The sequence below is a fragment of the Phasianus colchicus genome, chromosome 4, assembly GCF_987193195.1.
Source record: "Phasianus colchicus chromosome 4, bPhaCol1.hap1.1, whole genome shotgun sequence".
Classification (NCBI taxonomy): domain Eukaryota; kingdom Metazoa; phylum Chordata; class Aves; order Galliformes; family Phasianidae; genus Phasianus; species Phasianus colchicus.
In genome coordinates this window covers 20,562,584-20,585,731 of record NC_143439.1, presented here as the reverse complement: position 1 = coordinate 20,585,731, position 23,148 = coordinate 20,562,584, and the positions used below count along the sequence as shown (strand labels likewise).

The 23,148-nt window shown below is 45.8% G+C and overlaps 1 protein-coding gene and 1 long non-coding RNA gene across 11 annotated transcripts in view; one reads left to right on the top strand and one right to left on the bottom strand.

The window, feature by feature from the left end:
• Positions 1–14,357, top strand: part of LOC116238112 (uncharacterized) — a 211,543-nt gene extending 197,186 nt beyond the window's left edge. Inside the window, exons 6-7 of one of the 2 annotated variants that reach the window (XR_016465915.1) lie at positions 5,927–6,018; positions 11,915–14,357. This is a non-coding gene — a long non-coding RNA (uncharacterized LOC116238112). The other variant, XR_016465914.1, reaches the window with a different exon arrangement.
• CXXC4 (CXXC finger protein 4) overlaps positions 1–23,148 on the bottom strand; it is a 165,470-nt gene that overhangs the window by 21,874 nt on the left and 120,448 nt on the right. Inside the window, exon 5 of one of the 9 annotated variants that reach the window (XR_016465900.1) lies at positions 19,872–19,943. The exons of the other annotated variants lie outside the window; for them this stretch is intronic. The gene's annotated coding sequence lies outside the window, so the exon portion shown is untranslated. Of the gene's footprint in view, positions 1–19,871; positions 19,944–23,148 lie in introns of those variants that run through there. 9 annotated transcript variants of the gene reach the window in all.

Sequence of the window (23,148 nt, the reverse complement as noted above, 5' to 3'; positions counted from 1 at the left end):
GACTTAAACAGAGATATTTCTAGGACTGACTGGGACAGTGAAGGCATTTTCCATCTGGGACTACCTTGAAATAACTTCACTAATGTGCTGATGGGGCAGGTCAAAAAGGGGCTGTCACAGGGACAGGGCTTCCTTTTCTCCCATTTCATTGCCTGGTGAAATAGTCACGGATGGGGAAAATAAGCTCACCCCAAGAAATCACACCTAAATACCAACAGGTGTAAAGACTGAGGGCAGCCGGACAGCCCTGCACTAACTGCATGGGGACAAGCATCTGAACTTAGGTTGCCAGGGGGAAGCCATGCTAAAGAGGTGAAATAATCCCTGTATACAAGGAGGGGAATGCAGGTAGATTCAAGCACAGGCTTTTTTAGGCTGCCTGCAGTCTAGATGAGGCCAGTTCCTGACAATGCGCTCAGCTCCAAGTTCATCTTTTTTAATAAGGGTGTAACAAAATTGGTGACTGCACAGAAAAAAGCCGCAGCAAGTGCCACGAAAATGATTTAAGAGCTGAGGAAAGTGCTTTAGAGTGAGAAACATAAAGAGCACAATCTGTTTAGCTTATCAAAAAGACGACCGAGAGGTGGCTTGATTACAATGTACCATTACCTTCACAGAAAGGAAACAGAGGGAACTGTGAAGCTCTTTAATGTGGTAGATAACAAGAACCATTAGCTGGGAGCTCGAGACAGACAAATCCGAGGTGGTAGGAATACATTTTTAAGAAGATGGGGGAAAAGCTGCAAAAAAGCTGTAGATGGAGGTAATGAATCCTTCGCCTCTGGACAACAGAAGTCACATTTTGTCAGACACGTCATTGCCATAGCTCTCGTTTTCATGAAAGCCATCCTTTAGCATTCCTAATAGCTGAGAAGACACGTGGCATTGAAGGGAAGGGAAAAACAGATGGGCCCAGAAGTTCTTCCCCAGAATATTTTGAAATACTCAGTAATTACAGCAGATTTTCAATAATTTAAGAGAGTAGTTTGCACAAAACCTCTGATCCATACTCTTGAAAGTAAAGTTCTACTAGACACGAACGTCTTCCTTTCTGCTCCTTGGAGAAAAGCTGGCAGAAACGCACTGGTGTTTATCAGACTTTGCCAGAGCTGCAGCTGTTGATGGCAGGCACCAAGAGGTGCAGATGCCCGAGGAAGGCACTCATGGGCAGCAGGCAGTAACAGCAGGCGTCCAGCCAAGAGCAGCTGAGCTACAAGCATGATGACAGCTACTTTAATCACCACCTGCACAGACCTTAGCATGGGAGAGGCTCCAGGGCAAGTTTTCTTTTGTATTCATACCAACATTGATACTAGAAGTTTGGCTTCCATGTTCTGTTCCACGATGTCCGGGAACAGAAAATGATCCTGCCTGTGGGATACGGGTTTCTCTTCTCAAGAGTGAATGCTGATGGTTCAGTAGGAAGTCAACTACGTAAGCACTGAAATAATACCTGGAGATTGTTCGTAGGAATCAACATTCCGTGGATTAAATAAGAGCTGGCTTACACTGACTTCCATTAGAATGCTTACCTACACTAATGATGCTAGAGGCTGAAGATAGTGCCTAACTTGTCATAGCTGTTCTTGATCTCTGTTTCCCAGAGTAAAGAAAGCAATAAAAGCTGATTCTGGTGTGGAACTGCAGTGTGCCTGTGGTGGCAATGCACAGGAAACAATTGAAATGGAATTGAGAGCTGCTCGCCACTCCACCACAGCAACTTCTGTAGGCAAGCTCAGGTTGCACCATTTTCAGAGTGATTATGGAATTTATTCCAAAGGTATAGCAGGACTGGGAAAAACAGGGGAATGTCAAACTGTAACATGAACAGCCAGGGAGGAGACTGAGAGTGATGCTGGAGCAACAAATGTGCACAGGGATGCCCTGCCTGGGGTCTGTGGCAAGGATGAGCATTTGAGAGCGAGGCGCTTAGCCTTGCTGCTTAGATTCCTGCAACCAGCCTGAGCTGCTGACATCACTACGGATTGGCTGTGCCCATGCTAATTTAAATTGATTTCTCACTGCAGCATGAAGCCCTCCTCCTCCGGCAAGAGGAGGCACCGTAGCAGGAGTTACCTTTATAAGCAGGGGAAGTGCCTCAAATCTGCAAGCAACATCATTTGCTCTGCTATCAGCATTCCCCATCAATAATGGAACTAAAAACGCAGCTTAATAGGCAGCAAAGCTACAGCAGCTGGTGGAGCTGCACAAATCCGGCGCTCCTGCTGCTGAGTTTATTGGACATTTTATAGTCCTGGGAACTAAAGATAATGGATCCCATTCCCATATGCTGCATCAACACGAGCTGGGACTCTGTCATGCCATTGATCTATGAGGCAGCAGTGAATAAGACCCAGACACAAATACTAAAATGAATCAATCCTAAGCTGTTAAAGAGACACCGCGAATCACTTTCCAGTTTTCTGTTCTTGCTTTCTAATCTCCATCTTGTGAAATACTCTCCCAAGGGTTCTGAAATACAACAGTTTGCAGCAGACTTTGGGATCGGGTTAAGAAGAATTGCCCCTGTGGACTGGAGAATGGAAATTTAGAGCCCATTGCCCTTAACAGCACTTGTGAGTTCCACCCACCCCTTGTACAGCCGAAGCCTTTTAGGGGTTCCTCCTGTTTTAACAAGTGCTGTGTGATTATGCTTATACAGGTTCCCAATGCAATATCCTCTCCAGGGTTCACAAAGTTATTCTCCTCAGTTGAGTGGGATTTATTTCCAAGTGCAGAAAACTGTAAATAGCTACAGGCCAGAGAATAACTTCTACAGGCTGTAGTCTAAACTTGACCAATAGTGAGTATTTCTCAGGTGCTCACACTCAACTACTTTAGAAACTATGACCTCTTCTGGTTTGAGCAGCTGAAGGTACTGTGGTTGCTGCAGTCTCAAATCAATTTATATTGAATTTACACCTGGTATGTTCTACTTTAGCCATTTAAAATACATCGTACTCTATACTAACAAATCATTTTAAAGCAAGCACGCAAGGAGAAAAAAACCTTAAAAATAGCAGCCACTATGCTGGCAACTATAAACATAAAGGAAAGACAAGAGAAAAATACCATGAAATAAAATCAAAGCAAGCAGAGGCTGCCTAGCTGCATCCACAAAACAGAAGTTTCACCAGGACATTGTAGCATGAAATAGTTGGGAGTCACTCCTGAAATTATGAAAAGCAAAGACAATCATCTCACTTATCCTGATTATGGATTCCAGGTGGATCTGATGACAGCCTCAGGCGCTTTCATGGCTCTGCATACCCAAAATGTCTGCAAAATCTCATCCGGTGGTATTCAGTATTTAACCTTGTTGTGCCCTTATGGCAAGAAATACATGGCTTGTTTACAAGGGCCCCACAGTAAAGTGAGTGCATTTTGGTAGTATCAGCTATATAACTCAAAAAGCTGGAGGGAGAACTAAAAAAGAGACAAATTCATTCATTACTGATGAAAAATGACCACTGCTGAATTGCTTTCTCCTATATGTATCTGGGTGGAGGGTCAGACACTGAGTACAGTACTGCTTTGCATCTTGGCTTGTTCTAGTCCTTGGGAAAGTGGGACACAACAGCTGCTCAAGAGCACAGGAAAATTTTCAACCTGAGGTAAAAGCAATGTCATCATTCCGAGAAGTGTTAAAGGTGCTCATGGTGCTGCACAGATTTGTGAGATGAGTTGAATGAGATGATAAGGCTGTATGGAAGCCATACCTAGCCTGCAGGAGCAAAGCGGAGGAAGTCCACCCACCCACAGAGATTCTCTGGGTGCAGGGGAAGACCTCGAGCTGTGCGTGATCCATTACTCACATGGCTAATATTTTATCAGTGCTTGTAAAAAATAATGCAGTCCAGTTTTCAATGCTAAGGAAAGACAAAGAGGAAAGAAGTCCTTCAGGATGCTCCTTGGGGGTACTTACGTGCTTGAACTGTCAACAAAGAAGAATACAAACAAAAACAAATGTAGGTGCAAGGGGAATCAACCAAAAGTTATTTGTGGTAAAACTCCATTGCTCTTCTAAATAAGGCATCTGAAGACTCAAGTATAAGATGGTGATTGAGTGATGGCATTCAAGAGAAGTTAGCAGACTTCTAACTGAAGTTTCTGATAGGGTCCAGTCTGAGATGGACATACTCAGCATGTCAGAAAATAAAAAGCTTCACTCAGCCCAGACGTGAGATCTACTCTGGATCCTACAACCAAACATATGTCAGAGATTCAAGAGGGCTGCAGGGAGCTCTTCTCCTGCAGGGCTTTCCCTTGCCCCACGAAAGCCCCACCAGCCCCTTCACGTGGGTAAGTCCACACCAGAACACGCACACTGAGCTGTACGAGCCATTAATTCAGCCCAGGGCATAATTGAACCGCGTCTCCTTTAACAGCCACCAGCAGGAAAATAAATAAGACATCCCAATGGAGGAGGAGAGAGTAATTTCACGTTTACGCTTCCAAGGGAAAAGGGAATTTGAAGCAAACAAAACATTTCTTTTTCCCCACAGAAACTCTGCTGCCCGTCAAAGCGGGATCGGAATGACACCGAGAGCTCTGTGCAAAATTCTTCTGTTTGCTTCTGCATTTGATTAGCTGCTTGTGTCGGGTGTTTTAATTTCCTGCGGTTGGAGCGCGTTGCTGTCATGGTGATAGATGCTCGAAAAAGGAGAAAAATAAATAAATAAAAGTTCAGAGCACTTTTGACCAAGTCGGCACTAATTAGCGTGTAAGGCAAACAGACAAACGTTTTCTGGGATTTGTGTCAGCCGTATCCAGATTCCTCCTCTGCCTCTCAGCTACAGCAAAACCCTTTCTAGAAACTGAAATAAAGGAAGGCGGCAGATGGTGCTGGAAATACTCTCTGAGAGCGATGCCTCCGTTTGGAGCCAGGTATCAGCAACAAACCACCCAACCTGCACGCACTGTGAAGTGGCAGATATTTAGCAGGGTTGCAGGGAAGGAGTGAGGAAGATGATACTGCTGGTGGTGGGTTCAGTGGGAACCACTGAGAGTGTGCGTGGTGAGAGGCTCCACGTGCAAAGGGGAAAGCTGATCTAGCAGGACTGAGTGGGATGGAGGGGAAGAGAAGGAACTTGTCTGCTGAGGCAGAGCCTGGAAGGATGGAGACACGTCTTGTTACCATGGCCGAGAGCAGCAGGACAAAGGGCACAGTAGCACTCATCTCTGTTGGACTGCTCTAAGACATCAAAATAGAAACAATGGATATTAGCACAGGATTTCAACCAAAGCATCCCAACGGTAAAACAAAGACTGACTCTACTTCAAAAATGAAGAAAGGACTCCTCTGATTGACAGCAGGAAGGAAATATATAAAAATAACTCTTTTCCAAACCCAGAGAGTTATTATTTATTGCAGAGCTTCTAGCAGGAGCCATCATCTTCCCCTCCTGGCTGGCTTTCCTGCAGAGTCAAAGACACAACACGTATCCTCCAGCCATGTAATATTGCTGCTCTTGTGCTGTCTGTGCACCTCTGATCAAACTTTCTTTGATCAGAAAATTAATCTTAACTGGAAATAGGAAACTAAAGGGATATTTACTGGATACAAACAATAGAAAATTATCAGATGATTAGTAATCTTTTTCCAGGGCACCATAGTTTCTCAAACACAAATCTAAGGCTGTAAGTGTAAATTCTAATCTCAGTAATGACATCTCCTGTCATATTGCACTCTCACCTGCACATGCACTGCAATGCAAATTGCTCCACATTCAGCCTTCCCTTCAACTTACACAACTCTACAGGGTCGCCAATAGCCTAGCACGGATCTGTGGACTTGCATGATCTGACCTGTTGACTTTGACCTCTTACCAGCAGAACTGTCCACCACAGTAACTGAACCTGACTTGCTGAGAAAGCAAATCACAACAAAATGCGGAATTTTGATCAGCCGTTGCTTTTGTTACAGTGTGTATGGAGATGCTGAGCAGTCTGTGTTGGCTGGGTGTTTTCCTCCGATTGCTGCCATCTGTACCTATGGATGTGTGCTTCAGGACCGAGGTGAGCAGGTCGTGGGCTGGAGAGGGCCTGCACACCAGTACGTAGCTGTGTGGTCAGGAAAAAAGGGTGAAGTTAAATCCTGGGGTTTATCTGAACAACAGCAAGAGGGGAATCTTATAATTCTCAGTCATCCAAGCATGGGTTTTTCTGGGGACTTGCTGCCTCATCACCAGTGGATGCATCCTCTCCTCCTTGCCATGGGCAGTCCAGCGGCACGGGAGGGCTGGGGCAGCTGTCAAAGCATGAGAAATTACTGAGTGAAGTGAAAAGCGATAGCCACAGACTATACAGAAAGCTGTAGCCAAGTGGGGAAAGACAACAAGTGGAGGCCAGCACAGCCTGCCATCATTTCATGCACGACAGCCCTGCCTGCAGCAAACGCACCAGGCAAACCAGCAACGCTCAGAGCACCAGCAAGAGCAAATTGGACAGCTGTGGGGAAAAGTACATTTCACTCTGGCTGCATCGCTATGAAAATAGTCTAACCTGCCGACAGGGCTGCCTGCAAGTGTCTATCTAACACAGCAGGCCGAAGCGAAAGGTGCCAATTTGCTGTGGTACGATGCATGCGTGCAGCAACTTCTGGCAAAGACATATGTGAGAGGCTAAGTCCATCTTTGCATCCAAAGCGAAGTTCAGAAGGAAATAGTTCAGCTCTGAATAAGCAGTTCAGATTGCCTATGTGCATACTTTTCCCACGCACGGAAGGGTTTGCGACAGGGACTGGAGGTGCCCACTGGAAGAGACTCCAGAGGTGCCATGGGCTGTGTGCGCATTTCCTCCTCTTCTCAGATGCAGAATATTTGGTAGACTTTTCTTCAAGGCCACAGCTATCATTGGTCCTGTAAATGATTGCAGTGGCACCAGCTCCTGTCCTTGGCTGTGCTTCTTTGTCAGGAGAGGCAGCGATAGCAATCATCCCAGTGCTTAGCAAACCTGCAGATCACTGTTGCCAATCTTTGTATAAACAAGGACTAATTAATCTTTACCACATCTCTCTGAAGAAGGTAAGTAATATCATTTATTATCTTCCCTGTTTTACAAAGACGAACTGAGATGGCAAAACAAAAAAATGGTTTGTCGAGGGCCATGAGAGATAAATGCACTGGGGGCAGCAAAGATGGGCTTGCTCAATGGTACAAAAAGCAAGAGGGTAATGCTGCCAGGCTTCACCTTAATGCAGATAATGAAAACTAGCCAGCCTCATAAATAGCCATCTACTCTACGAAGTGGAGGCTTTCCACTCTGAAAACAAGTAGAACAGAAGCCAGAATATTTTACTAATTTTATTACGTAAGAAAAAAGAAAAAAAGATGAGGGGCCAGAATTTTTAAATGGTGCAGCAGCTGCACGCATTTGGTTCCAGTTTTTAAAAGCAGCACAGTTCTCATTTAGGCTTCAAAGTAGCCGCCCTGTCAAAAAGCCCACTGACATATTGAACCTCTTGACATTTTGATTTTTAATTTACCCTGAAATATTGCAAAGGGATCAGTTAAGTACTGAACTTCATTTTTCTTTCAGTCTGCTGCAGTCAAATAGAGCAGAGCTGTATCTTTAAAATCTTGCCCCATTTTGTGTGTGGTAGGGACACGGAAAATTGGCTTTCTGTGAGTGCAAAGGCAAGAAAGGATATAGAAAGCTTGCTGAAAAGGAACTGAAAATTGCCCGCTTCGCTGTAGCTTTGTCTCAGTGAGATGCTCCTTGTCTGCTGCAGAAATAGCAGTCGCTTCCTACTTTGTTATTGCACGTATAAAAATTACGCTGGCCATTTTCAGAAGCTAGTTATGAGTGAGGATTATTTTCATATCTGGTCAAATGATGAATAATGATTTCGTATTCCTGTACCATATTCTCGCAAAGCGCTTTAAACTGATTTTAGTACATAAGCCTGATATTTTCCAAACCCATAAGTGAACAAGAAGTAGCTGAAATTGCTCAAAAAAAAAGCACTTGGGTGGCAGGTCATTTCCTAGCTGTAAAAGGCAAGATGGAAAAAGGCAAGACAGCAGTAAAAGCAAGGGGAAAATTTCCTGGGAAGGAGCCTGTGAGCCATCCAAAGGGAAATCCCTTACAGCCTCCAAGCAGGGAAATAACTGCATTCAGCTGTCCTTCAGCAATTCAGCTCACCTTTATTCTTTCTTTCTTTCTAAGGCAAGAACCCAGGCGGAGCACAATGGCTTGAATTTAGTACCTCTTTTTAGTATTTGATAAATGCTTTTTCCATATTTTTTCTCTAAATCCTAGACACTAGTTGCTAGTTTTCTCCAATTAAACAGCTTGGTTAAAGAGCAATATCCAAAGGTCACCTCTCTTCTGGGTGGGCAGAGCAAACTGCTTGGAGACAGATTTAGACATTAGTGATGCAGGAATGAAGGCAGCAATGAAAGGGAGGCCCTCCTCCTCCTCTTGGGTCTATATTGGTCATAGAGAAAGGGAACAAGCAAACCAGAGAAAATGGAGTCACACCGGGAACATCACTCTCCATGAAGGAGCTGATTCAGAGGTTCCTGAGAACGTCCATTAGCTGCGGGGAGGAAGACTTGGGAAGGTCATAATATTGAAGGAGAAGAGGACAGAAAGGATAGATAAGGGATAGATGGTTCTCCTGTAGACTTGGGCATCTCTTCAGCTGCTTCTACACAGATCTGTCAGAGACCTGTGCAATGGTGACTCATCCAATGCCAGGCAATTTGATGGATGAAGATCAGAAAGGAAAAACATGCACATACCAGCAAGATGGAGCAGAGCACACCCTGGTGCATAGAAATCTGGGGACAGAGAGCTCTCATGCATCGAGGGACAAGAGCAGAACCGGCAGGGCTCAGAACAGATGAATGCTGCCTTGTGCTGCCCATAAAGCCAAATGGAGCCAGGGACAGCTCACCAGGCAACAATATCCAAGAAAGGATCATAAGTGAACCAGAGGTGTGCTGTTGTTTCTGGAGTCATTAAACACGTTAATTAAAAGGGAGCTTGCCCTGCTGAAAGGGCATAAGTGAAAGGCAGCTCATTGCCAGACTGAGAGACGGAGGAGAGTGCATGAAGAAGCAGTTCGCCCAGGGAAGGTCTGTCATCAGGCTGAAGAGAGCATCAGTACAGGATGGGCAACAAAACTGCACCGCTGGAGAAACATGGGGCAGGTCCTGGCTTCCTTTCCATTCCTTTAAAGAGGAGCCAGATTTGCAAGCAGACCGTCTTACTGAAGTTTTAGGACAGATTTGTATTGATTTGAAGTTATAGCATTGTTGAACTAAGTGAACCCGCGATGAAATAATTTTATGCCAAGTTAAGCCTCTGCCAAAAAAAAACAATCTTGCAGTTGTTAAGATGAACTGACATTTAAACAAAGTAAACTTAATTTGATAAAACCTCAGTGAGAAGATGAGGCTACCCACATCACAGCCCTGCAAGAGCATTTGAAAAAGTTACTCGTATAATTCTTGCTGCACGGAAATAAAACCAAACCACCCTGGATTTGAATTTATAGAGCAATGTCAAACAGAAAGGGTTTTATGAACAGCTTTTTTAAAAAGATAAAAAAAAAAACTGATTGCAGTTTAAAGGCCTACTTCTAATTCTTTGACTAACGTAATTTTCTCTTGTAGTATAATTCACTATTCAGAAAGGGTAAGGTAGCAGATAGCGTCTAAAGCCAAGACAAAACAAGATGGCATGTAAAATAACCGTAATTAAACAATCAAATGTAGCAATTAAACATGAATGATTCTTTATTAGGCTGAATGAGGATGCCAAACAAGACTCCACAGGTGGTGAGTTTATACTTCCATGCTCATTGGTGCTTTCATTAGCAGCTCTTGGCACGGGCAGCCATGCAAATCTCCCTGTGCCTTTAAGAGCCAGCCTGCATTTAGGCACTATTCAAACCAAGGAGGATATGCAAATATCTAGAAGGACAGGATTAAAGTATAACGTGGTGTTTGGGAGATAAATTAAAGAAGCGCACTGAGATTCAACACAGCCAAGCAGCGTATTCTGCAGGGTGGAGAATAATGAAATGTGCTGCTGCAACACATCAGCAGAAAATGCTGGGAGTCGTGCTGTTCCTCTGTGCGATCTGGAGGTCACTGTGAAACCCACCAAAGCAGCAGAAGCCTGGTGAGCCGGGTGAGATGGGCTCTGCGCGGTGGCACAGCCACAGCCATGACTGGATCGTGCAAACTCTCCTTGCAGATGCTGGTTCAAAGCCAACTTCCCCACCAACAACCTGCTTTGCCCAGTCTGGTGCCCAGCGTGGACAGTGTCCCACCTGCAGGTAGACCACCACCAGCTCCTCCTGGAACCACTTTTGTGGGGCAGGAGGTCCCTAGAGCTGTTCCCTGCTTGCAGTACTCTCCTCCTTGCTTGAGCAGCCAGGCAAGGTGTCCCAGAAATAAAATGGTTAATAGCAGAGCTGTGGGAAAACCAGGCGAGATAATTATGCTAATGCTGCTGCTCTCCTTCAGCAGCAGAGGCAATGGTGCACTGTGTTCAGTATGGGGCAGCACATTTTTAAAAGGATTAATTGGGAAGAAGAGCTCACGGGAAAGCAACAAAGGTGATGAAGGGTTTGGAAAACAGGGCCTATGAGGGAAAGACAAAGAGAGCTGGGCATGTTCAGTCTGGAGGAGAGAGGGCTGAAGGGACACATAACTGTCTACGAGTATGTTAAGGGACATTATAAAGAGGATTGGGACCAATTCTCATTAGTCAGAGAGGACAGAACAGGAACTAATAGCTTTTACTGTGGTAGGCAAAAAATAGGTTAAATATAAGGGAAAACGTAACTCAAAGGTGGACCATGTAATGGAGCAAGAAACTTAGAGAGTGGATAGTGTCAAAGGAGCTTGGCCAGTAGCCACTGGCTCAGGGATGCCGGGAGAGGCCAGGCACCGGGAGCCAAAGGCAATGGGGAAGGTACCTGAGCAGCCCACCAGCAGCCAGTGGTCTCTGCCAATGCTCACTGCCAATGCACTGAGCATCAGCTCTCTGCCAAAATGTTCGTGAACACGACCCAGAGAGAGCAGGCTGCACAGAAGGGCTGAAAACTTTAGTGAGAACACCTAAAAAAATAAAGCAGAGCTTTTACTACAGAGCTGGTACCTCGACTTCATAGAAACAGAGCCATGGAACAGCTTGAACTGGAAGGCACCTTAAAGAACATCCAGATCAAATCCTCTGTTGCAGTTGTCCAAGGCCCCATCCAACCTGACCTTGCACACCTCCAGGGATGGGGCATCTGCAGCTTCTCAGGGCACTTGTGCCAAGGCCTCACCAGCCTCATAGTGAAAAATTTCTTCCTAACAGCTAATCTAAACCTGTCTATTCTAGTTGAAAACTTACCTCTGCCAGCAGAGATTCTTAAGGTCCCCTGCAAACAGCTGTAGCTTAATTAACACTATCAAATGTGTCTGCTAGTGCATTTTCTGTTTCATTTGCCAGAGGAAAGGTGGAACGACTTCACTTTTAGGCTGATTCAGAGGCTGATTTTGCATTCACCTGCTAAAAGCCTTTAACCTTAACTAAAACACATGTGTTCTGTGGCAGCAGATGCAGCCCATCAGAAACTGTGTTTCTGGCAAGGCCCTAGGGAGATGGAGTGAGAGGCAAAGAGCTCAGCCCTGTCAGCAACAGCCAGGCAAGGGTCTAAATCCAGTGCCATTATTAGCTCACATAATCCAGCATCGGGACTCAACCCTACATCAGTAGAATGGCTTTAAACCCATGAAATACAATGATGATAAAATTCATGTTTTTTTCCTCCTCGGCCTTTTTATTTATTTCTGAAGCTCTGTGGGTAACCAATGCCATGATTTGGAGAGGTTACATCTCCTTCTGAAGAAGAGAGACGTTCATTTACTTCAGAAGCATATGATTTAACAGACTCCCTTGCCTCCAGGAGCCGGAGTTTTGAGGAAGACAAGAGAGGAGAGCCTATGGAAGAACCACAAGCACTGATCGAGCCGCAGCTGCGCAGGAGACACGTTCGTTCTTCCCCCATACCACCATATTCACCCACTGGGGTGAGAGACCCAAATCTTTATTTTAAAAGCTGTCTTTTGTCGTATCCTGCACGGCATCTAAATCAGAGCTCTCTCATTCACCAGTGCTGATGTTTCCACGGAAGATGGATTAATCTTTCTTTTTTTTTTCCCACTGATCTGGGGCTTTAGGGCGGGTTGCAGATAGCAAACAGGAGGGGATTTAAGCCTTTCTCTTCACCTTTAAAAAAAGCCCTGCACAGCATTGCTCTCTCAGGAATAGGCCCACCTTATTACTGCAGCCACAGCCACATCATCAGAGCTACAGTGCTCGGAGTTGTAGATCATCAGCTTGCTGTCACGGCCATGATGTATGATGGAAAAAGCCATCCATCTGAAAGCATGCAGCACAAAGGGCTGGGGCTGGAGCCATGCGGCGTGGCACGGCCAATGTACAGAGCACCAAGCACTTTCCAACCCAAACAAGGCACAAATTTGGTAAACTGAGGTTCATTAGGAGGAAAGGGGAACACTTTCAAAGCCTCTCACTTGCAGGTGTCCAAAATAGCAAAATGCGAGCGCACTCACAGATTGAGAAACAAATCCAGCTACTGCTTCCTCCACACACACACCTCTTTCCCTTAAAGCTTACATTTGATTTTCTTTTCCAGTGTAAAACCTCAATCATATTTACACCAGCTTTAGGATCTTTACAGACAAAGACATTTAAGGCTGTGAAATCTTGGGCGAAAGTAAAATGATATGGTGGATCAATCAGCTGATGCTTCTTCCCTGCACAGCAGGGGACTCCAGCAAACCTCTTGTATTTTGTGCAGAGACTCAGCTCCAACTGAATTTTTCCTTTGGCACTATAAGAGCAAAAAGATATTTAATGAAAAAAAAAAAAAGGAGAGAGCAAGGGAGAAGGAGTGAGCATGAGAGCCTTTATGCATGGCTTCAGGTTCCTCAAATAAAATGAACTGTTGCTCTTCCAGGAGAGAAACCATTTCACAACCATTATTCTCTTGCACAACACTCCAAGTGTGGGTGCGGAAACAGTTTCCACCTAAAAAAAGCTCAAATTAGAAGAAGACAAGGCGTGCATGGATCACAGAGGTGCATCCCAGGGTGCTGCTCACCCACACATGGTTGTCCTGAATTTTTAACACCTGTCACCATGCCACAAGCAAAAAAGACCACTTTATGAAAGCAGATGTTCAGGAAGTTCTGTTCTTTCCCTCTGCACGTGAGAAATGCCTCATTTGAAAAAACAGAAATGGTGATCCCAGTAAAGGTAAGGAGCAAATGATGCAGGAGCAGGCACTTCAACAGCCCTGCCTTTTGAGCGGCAGCAGAGGGATGAGTCGTTTAATTTCAAATAGCCACAATGTAATTTTCAAAACATATACCTTTCTAACATAGCACACTTGAAATACCACATTCCTGTTCATTAATGGTAAATTATGGCACATACACCCTGCTGTTATTGAGAATGTCAGTCCGAAGGCCTTTGACAAACGCATCCCCTGCTTGTGGGGATGAAGGAAAACCAGCATCCGAGGTGATGTCCAATCTAACACCATTCTTCAGAGACCTGCTGATAAATCTGTTGGTGCCATGGGAAAGAAAGAGAACACCAACAATAAAAAAGTCAGCAAACTTCATGCTGGAGGGATCTTAGAACAGTCACGAGTGTGTGACTGTGTGCGGCTGCGGCTCAGGAGAGCTTTTCAGTTATTCTGCTTGAAATTCTGCACTGTTTGGTGTTCTTTTTTTTAAGGTACTTTATTCTGTGTCAACTCTTGAAAAGAAAACTGGGAGGAAAGAGCTCAAGGAAAGACTTTTTTTTTTTGCCTAAACAGCCAGGCCAGCGGTTTACAGAGCCAACAGAGGCACAGGTTGCATTCTCCACCACACTTGGCCTACCATGGGTAGAACTGTCCCATTTAATTCAGAAACTGAGCTTTGGCTAACTGTTAGCCTTAAATAGATCTACATGTAGTTAAAAGTCACAGGTAAGTCTTACTAAATTATCTGGAAGGTGAACATCCTTTTTACATAGCACCTTCAGCAACTTGATTTACGTTGCCTAAATGGTGTCCACCTCCACTCTGTTTGACATTTGTGATTCTAAGGCTGGAGCAACTATAATTAAAGAGCATTTCTGGAGTGAGCACAGCACTATGCAGTGTAACGTGACATTCAGAATATATCAGTGTCACTTCACACAGGAGTTCTGATTACTTTTACATGTGTGCTTCAGCCCTGTCATTCATCCCTAGTGAAGCTCATCTGCCTCAAACCACAGTGTCTCACCCACATCATGTGGTTTCACCCCCTCTACAAACCTCTGCCACTTTAATCATGTGTTTCATTCTTAAGGTAAATAATTATATTTGCATGTTAATGATTCTACTAGCCTATTGCCTAATACAAACAATCCTGAAATAGGGCAGCTCACCAGTGTGGATGTGAGACGTGAGCATCCAGTAAGTATTGCCCATTCACACAGCAAGGCGGGTCTGTAATGGGAAGAGAGATCTGGTTTTTTTTCCATACGATTCCAGCAGGAGCTGAGACTGCTCTTTGATTCAGCGATAATGAGTGAACATTGCACAACGACATTTACATTTTTCAGTGGTAAGAAAAGCACAAGACTGTTCTGCTGGGTTCAGATTCTGGCCCCCAAATGCACGCTGATTTCCTGAACTTTGAGCCGCCTCCTGATGCGAACGAACGGCCTGGCAATTAGCAAAAGGCGACATCAGATGTGAAAGGTAAACATGGCACACGGAACGCTTCCTGGAGGCTCTCTGTCTCAGAAGCATATTAACCCAACTTCCTCCTCTCTTTCCCCTGCTGTAGGTGAAATCAAATTTTCATCAGTTTCTGCTGTATCTGCTTCACTGGGAAACTTTCTGAAAATATATCAGAAGGGCTGTCGGAGGCCCTCCGCCGTGCTGCCACGTGCCGTGTCCAACTATTATCCAGGCTCCCCGCTGACTGCTGCTAGAGCAGGCTGAACTTTCACATCAGGGAGATGGCAAGATGCAGTTTGGTGTGTGCCTCACATGCCAGGCAGGAAGAAGCTGTGCTTTTCCTCTCCTGTGGACCCCTGAGGCCCTCAACAAAGGCAGGAACTGGGGGGCACTGACAGCCCCACAAGGCTGGAGCTCACCTGAAGGCTCTGGTTTTCTTTCCTGCTGGCTAGCAACAAAAGGGTGACTGTCACATAGGCATTGGCTGGGATTAGGGCTGTAAAAAAAATGTGTGTGTGGATGTACAGCATCACTATGCATCCCAATACACCAGGTTAAAGCTGAAGCAAGGAAAAACAAGATCTGGTTCTTTTCATTGACTAGTGTTGTAGCATGGACAGTACTGCTATTCCCTACGGAATTCTTCTGGTTGTAGCAGAAATGCTAAGCCACAGCTCGAACCAGTGACTGAGCACCTGGTGGGAAGGCAGGGCCAACCCAGGGGAGCTCAAGTGCATGCAGTGTACCTGAGTGACTGCAAGGGGTGGAGCCTAGATCATGTAAGGGCTGGCAGTGGAGGTGAGGGTATTTCTTGTTGGAGACTCCTGTGTACCTGAGGTCTTCTATGGCAAGTAGCTTTTTTTTTTTTTTTCCCTTTATTTCTGTGTTCATGGCTCTTGCATTTGAGTAAATCCTCACTTGCTGCAGCCTAGGACCTACTATTCTGCTGTGATTGCTGTGGTTTCCATTATGTTACGCTGGTATAAACCAGAAACACTGCATGGCTTACCAGTGTGCAAGGAACAATTCCTTGAGCATCTCAGTGACTGTGCCCTACCCTAAAATTCTTTGTTATCACAGAATCCAAGAACAGCAGGGATTGGAAGGGGTATCTGGATCATTGAGTCCATCTCTCTGCTAAAGCAGGTTCCCTAGACAATGCTGCACAGGAAAGTGTTAAGAAGGGTCTTGAACCTCTCTTGAGAAATAGACTTTGTTTTTTTCCTGTGTATATGTGTTGTACCCACTATGAGTTCCACACTTGCTATGAAATAACAGTATAGACCATTTTCAGGTAGAGGAATAAGTATCCTAAAGATAGGAAACCAGCCACCTTGCATCAGCTACAGCTGCTCGTATCTGGTAATCAAGGTACGACAAATGCTATTCTGGTAGCAGAAGCCCTGTGTGACTTCAGATGCTGCCAGCAGAGCTATTCCTCAGCACCTCATATTGAAACTGGGCCTTTTGCCTATGGACTGCCTTCAACAAACTACTAGAGACTTGCCCACAGTCTTGTTAATTACTGTTACCCAAGCTATTACAGGCAGTTGGCCCATGTGAACACATCTTTCCCCCTTCCCAGGACACAGGGAGGAGGTGGCTCTATTTGTTTTGCTGTGGTTAAGGAGGAAGAACGTGAGCTACCCGCAGCTTCCCAGTCATGAATTAAGAGAAATGGCTGTCCAGTTTTTTCTCCATAAAGGATGCACTTAAGCAATTTTTGGTACATTTTCTTTCTGTTTTTGATGAGAAAAAATAGTGTTCTCATTCTTCCATTAGAAACTATTATATAGCAGCTACTATATTTATAGACAGTAAGAGCAAGCACACCAGTTAACATTTTGCTGGCCAAGTCTACTACTGCAGGAACAACAATTTTAAAAATTAAGGGCCAAAAATGAAGCCCTCTTTCAGCTCTTAGCACTTTGTTGACACTGGCAATAGAAAAATACTCTCAAGTCTTACTGCAGCTACCAAAGGAAGATGCCATATCTTTAGCCTCTTTGCCCACAAGTTGCAGGCTGGAAAAGTGCCCTGCTCAGGTCCTCTGTGACGTGCCTACTTGGTGACACAGCACTGATGCCTCACTCAGAGTGCCTCTAAACCCCAGGTGGGTGCCGACCTAATTTTCTTCCCTCCTTGTCTGCCCACAGCTCTTTATATTCCTTGTTCCTCCTTTCCCTTTTGTTAATTTATTATACGAGGGCAGCAGCACATGACAGATTAAAATCATAAAAGCAAGGCTCATTAGGATTCTATGTCCTTTGAGTGGTATGTAGAAAAAAAATTCTGTGTGAAATGTCATGAAAGTAGATTTTGAGGTTTTGACAGATGTGAGAAAAGGAGAAATGTTTGCCATTTGTCTTAATGACACTTTAGTACATTTGGAGAGCCAAGGGGAGGAAAAAAAGAAATGCCAAAAAAACCCACCCAGCAACAATTCGGGAGGTATGTGAGCTGCTTCCAAAAGCAAGGTTGGGCTGAGAGCATACCCACAGGATACCAGGGAGCCTGTTCCTCTGCACAGACTACAGAAAGGGACAGCAAATGGGGAGAAATTAAGTGACAATCTCAACTCTGAATGCCTTGAGCTCTGGCTAAGCTGGCTTGCATGTTTCCCCCCCTCCCCCAGCAGGATTGCAGCAGTTTGGGCTCCTTGAGCATATCCATCAGCAGGAACAGAAACAAGCAAATCTTTCAGGAATGTAAGGGAAAGCATTTGCATGTAATTACTAATCCAGTTAAGACAACTATTTTCAATGCCATATCTGAACAAAATACCTGTTTGATAAAATCCAGTCCTACAGCAGTCAGATGCCAAGTTGCCAACAACCTGAAATTGTCTGATGGAGTTTTAAGTTTCATTCATGTGAGAAAGCAGGAATCATAGACTCACCGATTTCTTTTGACTCCTGAATCCAGGAGATAATATAACAGGAAAATGAACCAAGGAAAAGGCCTTGGTGAATAACTGGTATCTATGGCCAGTGGGTGCCAACATTGAGTCGTGACATTTCAGCCGTTCTTTGCGCCATTGAAGAGAAGCCCAGGTGGGAAAGCATCAAAGAGAGGAGACTGAGGAGCAGTGTGGCACACTGCTAGAGCTGCAGGAGAAGGGGTTAAAGAGGGAAGGACTCATTTTTCCACATGCCAGAAGTTGTATGTAACCTTGCTTTCATGATTCAGTGAGTAGGGAGTCAAAACTGCTAGAGGTAAACAATGCAATGGCAGAGCAGCACGCTGATTTGAGTTAGAAATGACGAATGTGCAGTGCCTTATTGTGAGGAACTAGTTCGGGAGAGCTATTCACCGCAAAGAATTGATTTGTTGAGTTTACCTTTTTTCCTGCACATGCATTGTCCTGAAAGGGATCACAATTTTCATGAATATGTCCAGCTCTCCAAATTATCTGACGAGCAATGCAAACGCATTCCAGGCTGAACTGCTGGTAAGCTGCTCGCTGTGATTGCTGCTTGGAAAAGCTGGTGTTAAGAGCAGAGCTGCTGCTCTGTGGGCAGGAAGCTCAGCTGGTTTGTCAACTGGCCCCACAGATCAGCAGGGCTTGTTCACTTCATTCACACTGTCAGCTGATTGCTGGCACTGTCCAGTCTGTCCCACGTTTGTCCACAGCTATTTGGCTTTCCAGACCATGATCTCCAGGGGCTGAATTGCACCCAAAACCCATCTGTGGTCAGGACCACTGGACCAGTCAGATGCTGTCTAGCAATATGACTTTGCAATAGTTATTACTAATAATAAAAAAGCAGCTTCTTTGTGCTTTTGTTTTGCTATAAAGACAACACCACACAAAGCTGATGTGAAGTCTGCATAATTAATGCCATGCTGACTCTCTTGCTATATGGGAAGGGAGGAAAAGCCAGGTGTGGGTTGCCCTGCTCTCTCCAGCCCTCCAAGCTTGCCTAACTCTGCCCAGAACCTCTCACACCTGCTTGCTAAGCACGAGGACTTGCTGTCCCATAATAATATTATCCTCATTGCCTGTGAATAGGTACCAGTTCCTACCCTGGCTTGTGCTTTCATTTGCTGCCAGTGATTGTTGGAGACTGCAGGTGAAGCCATTCTGGTGAAGCTCTGTAAGCAGGGCAGGTTCTCCTTAAGGGAAGCTGTAGTTAAACTGCAGTGACCGCAGAGAGAATTTGGGAAGCCATCACATGTATTGACTTCTTCCTCTATTTTGTGCTAATTTCCTCACAGATCTCCCAGCAATTTTTTCAACTTCGGTAGATAAAGGTGGCCCAAATATCTCAATTATTTTTTTTTTCCTCCTTCAGCACTTAAATCTATGTTTTTATTTTACCATAGAGCTCATAGCTGTTATTCTGCAAGCCCTCATGTGGCAGATGAGCATGCCCAGGCCCCTGTGAGAGGCGAGCCCTTTCCATTTCCAGCAGCCCTGTATCTGCTAATCCATCTTGCAGCCTGCTACCATTACAGCTTGCTTTCACCTCTCACATTTCCCATTTTAAAGAAAACCACATTGCTGGGAAGCACGTTTGTTCCCAGCCTGCAGCAGTACCTGGACCTACAGCAGCCTTTTGCTGCAGGAAAGAGCTTTTCTTTTCCTCAGCATTACTGCAAGAAAAATACGCGGTGTTAAAAGCAAAATGACTGGGAAGGCTTTTCCCTTGTACCATGTGAATAATGCTGAATTCTGTCTGTCTGTGGGTGCAGCGATGTGAAAAATGGAAAACCTGCACTGCCTGACCCTATGGGCCCCCCTTTACATCTGCAGATCCAAAGACGGCGCTCCAGGAAATGTGAGCACGAGCTGTTTGGAATGGAAGGGGAAAAAAAAACAAACCACAAACAAATATTTTTAATTTACTACTGCTGTAATTTAAGATAAGTCCTCGGGCTGAAGCACTGGAGAGAAATAGCGGATGTGCTTGGTGCCAGCACCTCCCTGCCCTGACACAGCCAAAGGCGCACGGGCCAGAGGATGCCCAGTGGTACAGTTTTGGGAGGCCGGCCCACTGGGCTCCGCGGCCCCGTGCTCCCGTGCTGCAAGTCGCTCACTGCACAGCTCTGCCAGCTTCCATGGTTTAATCAGGTTCTGCCTCCAAATATTAACAGCATAAATAAAGTTATGGACTGTGAAGCACTTCGAGAGGTCAGCTGGCCCGTTTCCTTGATTTAAGGTCGCATTAGTCACAGTATATCACTCCTGCCAAAGAGAGATGCAATCTGCTCTTAGACATCCTCGGCAGTCGAGGTCTGACAGCCTCCATGGGCTGTCATTTCGCCACCATTATCATTGCAAAGTCACTCCTTGGCACCTAACTGGATTCTTCCTTGCGGCGACTAAAGACCACAGCCCCTTCCCATGCACTGGTAAATGGAGGAGATTCCTCCAAGCTAACTGGTGGTGGCCTTTTATGCCTCTGAAGACCTGCACGTCCCCTCCATCCTCATCCCTCAAGGCCAAACACCAAGTGAGTCATTTCCTGGAGGCACATTTCTTTCTTTTCCCACTCCATGTGGATGGGAGCAAGCAAACCAAATCAGTGCAAGTGCAGAACTGGGAAGAAGGCTTGTGCCTGTGCAAAACTGCCCAAGAGAAACCCTAGTGTGCTACCTGGCATTTACACAGCCAGTTGTGCAACTATTTACCAAGCACAGTACACAGGGTTTTTAACCATGGCAACCTCTGTATCATGCAGCCCACATGCACAGACAGCTGTGGCAAATATTCAGGTGACAGATCCGAAATAGCAGCACGCTGTTGCTTTAATTGTTAGCCCACTGATCTTGTATCGGGTGTAAATAGAGCGCTTCTGGAGGAAAGAAACAGGAATCTCAATCAGCCCTGATCAAAAAGGGCACCATGCAAAGACCACGCAATAAAAGGTATGGCAAAAAACAGCTTCCTTGCTGAATCAGCCCAAACGTGCAGAAAACAAAACAAACAAAAAAACTTGACTGATGTGACAGCCACCTGCTGCTAAAACCTGTTTTTGCTGCTTTTCTTACTGTGCATATGTGCCGACATTAATGGTAATTATAACCTGCAAATACTGCTTTAATATCTAGGCCCTCATTCTGGGGGAGATGATCCCTAGATCCACACGTGGTTTCCATCCCAGTGCTGGTAACATCTGCCAGGTGGTGCTGGGCTCGGCACCTTGGTGGCAGGGTGGTTGTTTGCAGACAGCAGTCTGTCACCATAACCCCCAAATCCACATTCCCCTGGACATAACCCCATAACCCCAAATTCCATGCACTCAGTATGAGAGCGCAGTGGCAATGGGCTCCTAACAGGGAGCGCCCCTGGATGAAATCCCTCTTGCAGCACGACAGGGTACAGCTGAGACCTCCGAGCCAGGTCCCTCCCAGCCCCAGGAACACATCTTCACACCAGAACCCTTTCAGCTGCTGGCTTATAGGGCTTCACAAGATTTTCTCACCTGCTTCAACCTTCCCCACTCCATCTTTCCTCCCCATTGACTGACAGAGCACTTTGAGTCTGAATTTTTGAAGGGTTACTTGAAAAACCCCGACACAGTAATTCCCTTTGAACATCCAGTCCACGTGGTCTTGCACCCAAGAGCCTGAACAGCAGCTGCTGCAAAAAATAACCTATTCATTAGGCTTCCAAAGAGAGCCGATCAAATTACTCAATACAAATAATTGAGCTGACAATTTTCTCTTTGCAGGTCATCTACACGTGGGCCACTTCTCGCAGGCACAAAACTGCCTGGCGTCAGTAAGCCATGGGATGGGTACAGCCCCACTGTAGGAACTGGCCCAGGGTTTAATATGGCAAGCTTTCTGCTCCCCATTAATATTAGGGAGAGAGGGGGAAAAAAACCACAATGCCCTTGGTGGAATTATTGGATCCCAAATGTAAAGGCGCATGGCTGAAACAAACAGATGTATAAAAGCTGGTATCTGTTGGCTGGTTAGCAAGTTTACATTCCATTTTCTGTTGTCACGCTGACACAAATTATTTGCTCTTGTGTCTGGATTGCTATTTGCCAAGGGTGCAGCGACTCCCCTCAGCCTTCCTCACTTGATTAACCGTCTGCGAGCTGCAGCCCTGTGGAAGCAGGGAGTTCCCTGGCGGCTGGCCCTGCCCTGCCCAGAGCAGCACGTTGCTGTTAGCGTGCCATGCCAGGGGTGTCACAGCTCACCCTGTGCGCCATGCAATGAACCGCAGGGCTCCATGCTGCCACGGGACCCGGCACGGGCCAAGGGCTGGGTTCCAGCCAACTTTAAATAGAAACCACCATCTCCCTGCCTGCACCAGGGCTTGTGTGTCAGCCTGGGGCGCGATGACTGATGGCCCAGCTGCTGCTGCGGCCGCCTTTGGAGACCTCTAATTTAATTAATGGCTTTGGCTTGTGTGGAGCATCGCTCCCGTGGCACCCGTCCTCTGCCTCTGCTTCTCCGTGTGGTGTGCAAGTGGAAGCACCGGGAGCTGGGTTTTTCCCGTGGCTGGCAGCAAGGAGAGACCCAAAAGGGTTAATGGGATTTGCTCAGCCAAGATCTTAAAAAACTAAACAAAGAGCAGAAGCTGTCCTAAGCTTTCCTGACATCTGCAGAACTCAGAAGGACCTGAGAAAAACCTTTTCCCTTTTGCAAAACACGGCAGGATGGTTTTCTATTCTATCACAGTAACCTCAAGCCTCACCGAGAGCATGGGATGTCATAGAATCATAGCATGGCTTGGGTCTCATGGAAGGGACCTCAAGGACCGTCTAGTTCCAACCTCTGTGCCACAGGCAGTGTTGCCAACTGCTGAATCCAGTACAAGATTAAGTTGCCCAGGGCCCTACACAGCCTGGCCTTGAACACCTCCAGGGATGGGGCATCCACAGCCTCTCTGGGCAGCCCGTGCCAGTGCCTCACCATCCTCTCAGCAAAAACCTTCCCCTGACATCTTATCTGAATCTCCCTTCCTTTAGTTTAAAACCATTCCCCTTTGTCCTATCACTAATGCTTTGGAGCAAGGCTCCAGCTTAGAGAAAAGTTAGCTAGAATGTCCCACCCCCCCCCAGAAAAAAAGTCCAAAAAGAGACTGACCCTGCAGCAGCCCTCAGTCAGGCCTGAAGCCAGAGCCAGAGCGCTCGGACATCTGGGGTTAGCTCTCAGAAATGAAGAGAACAAGGGCAAAGAGAAGAAAAGGCTCATAGAGCCTCTGCTCCCAGATGAACAGATTTGGGATAAAGGGGAAGCGCTTTATTTTCTTCAGCATGCCCTGCAGCGTTTGTCCGTTTGCTTTGAGGTGCGCCAGGCTCAGCTCCATTGTTTACAGGTAAAAACAGCAGCTCCGCAGCCAGGCATCCCAAGCAGCATTTCCCTCCGCTCATCAGCCCGGTCACCTTTGGACCAGGCTTTAAAAACAGTACGATTCTAAGATTCTACCTTTA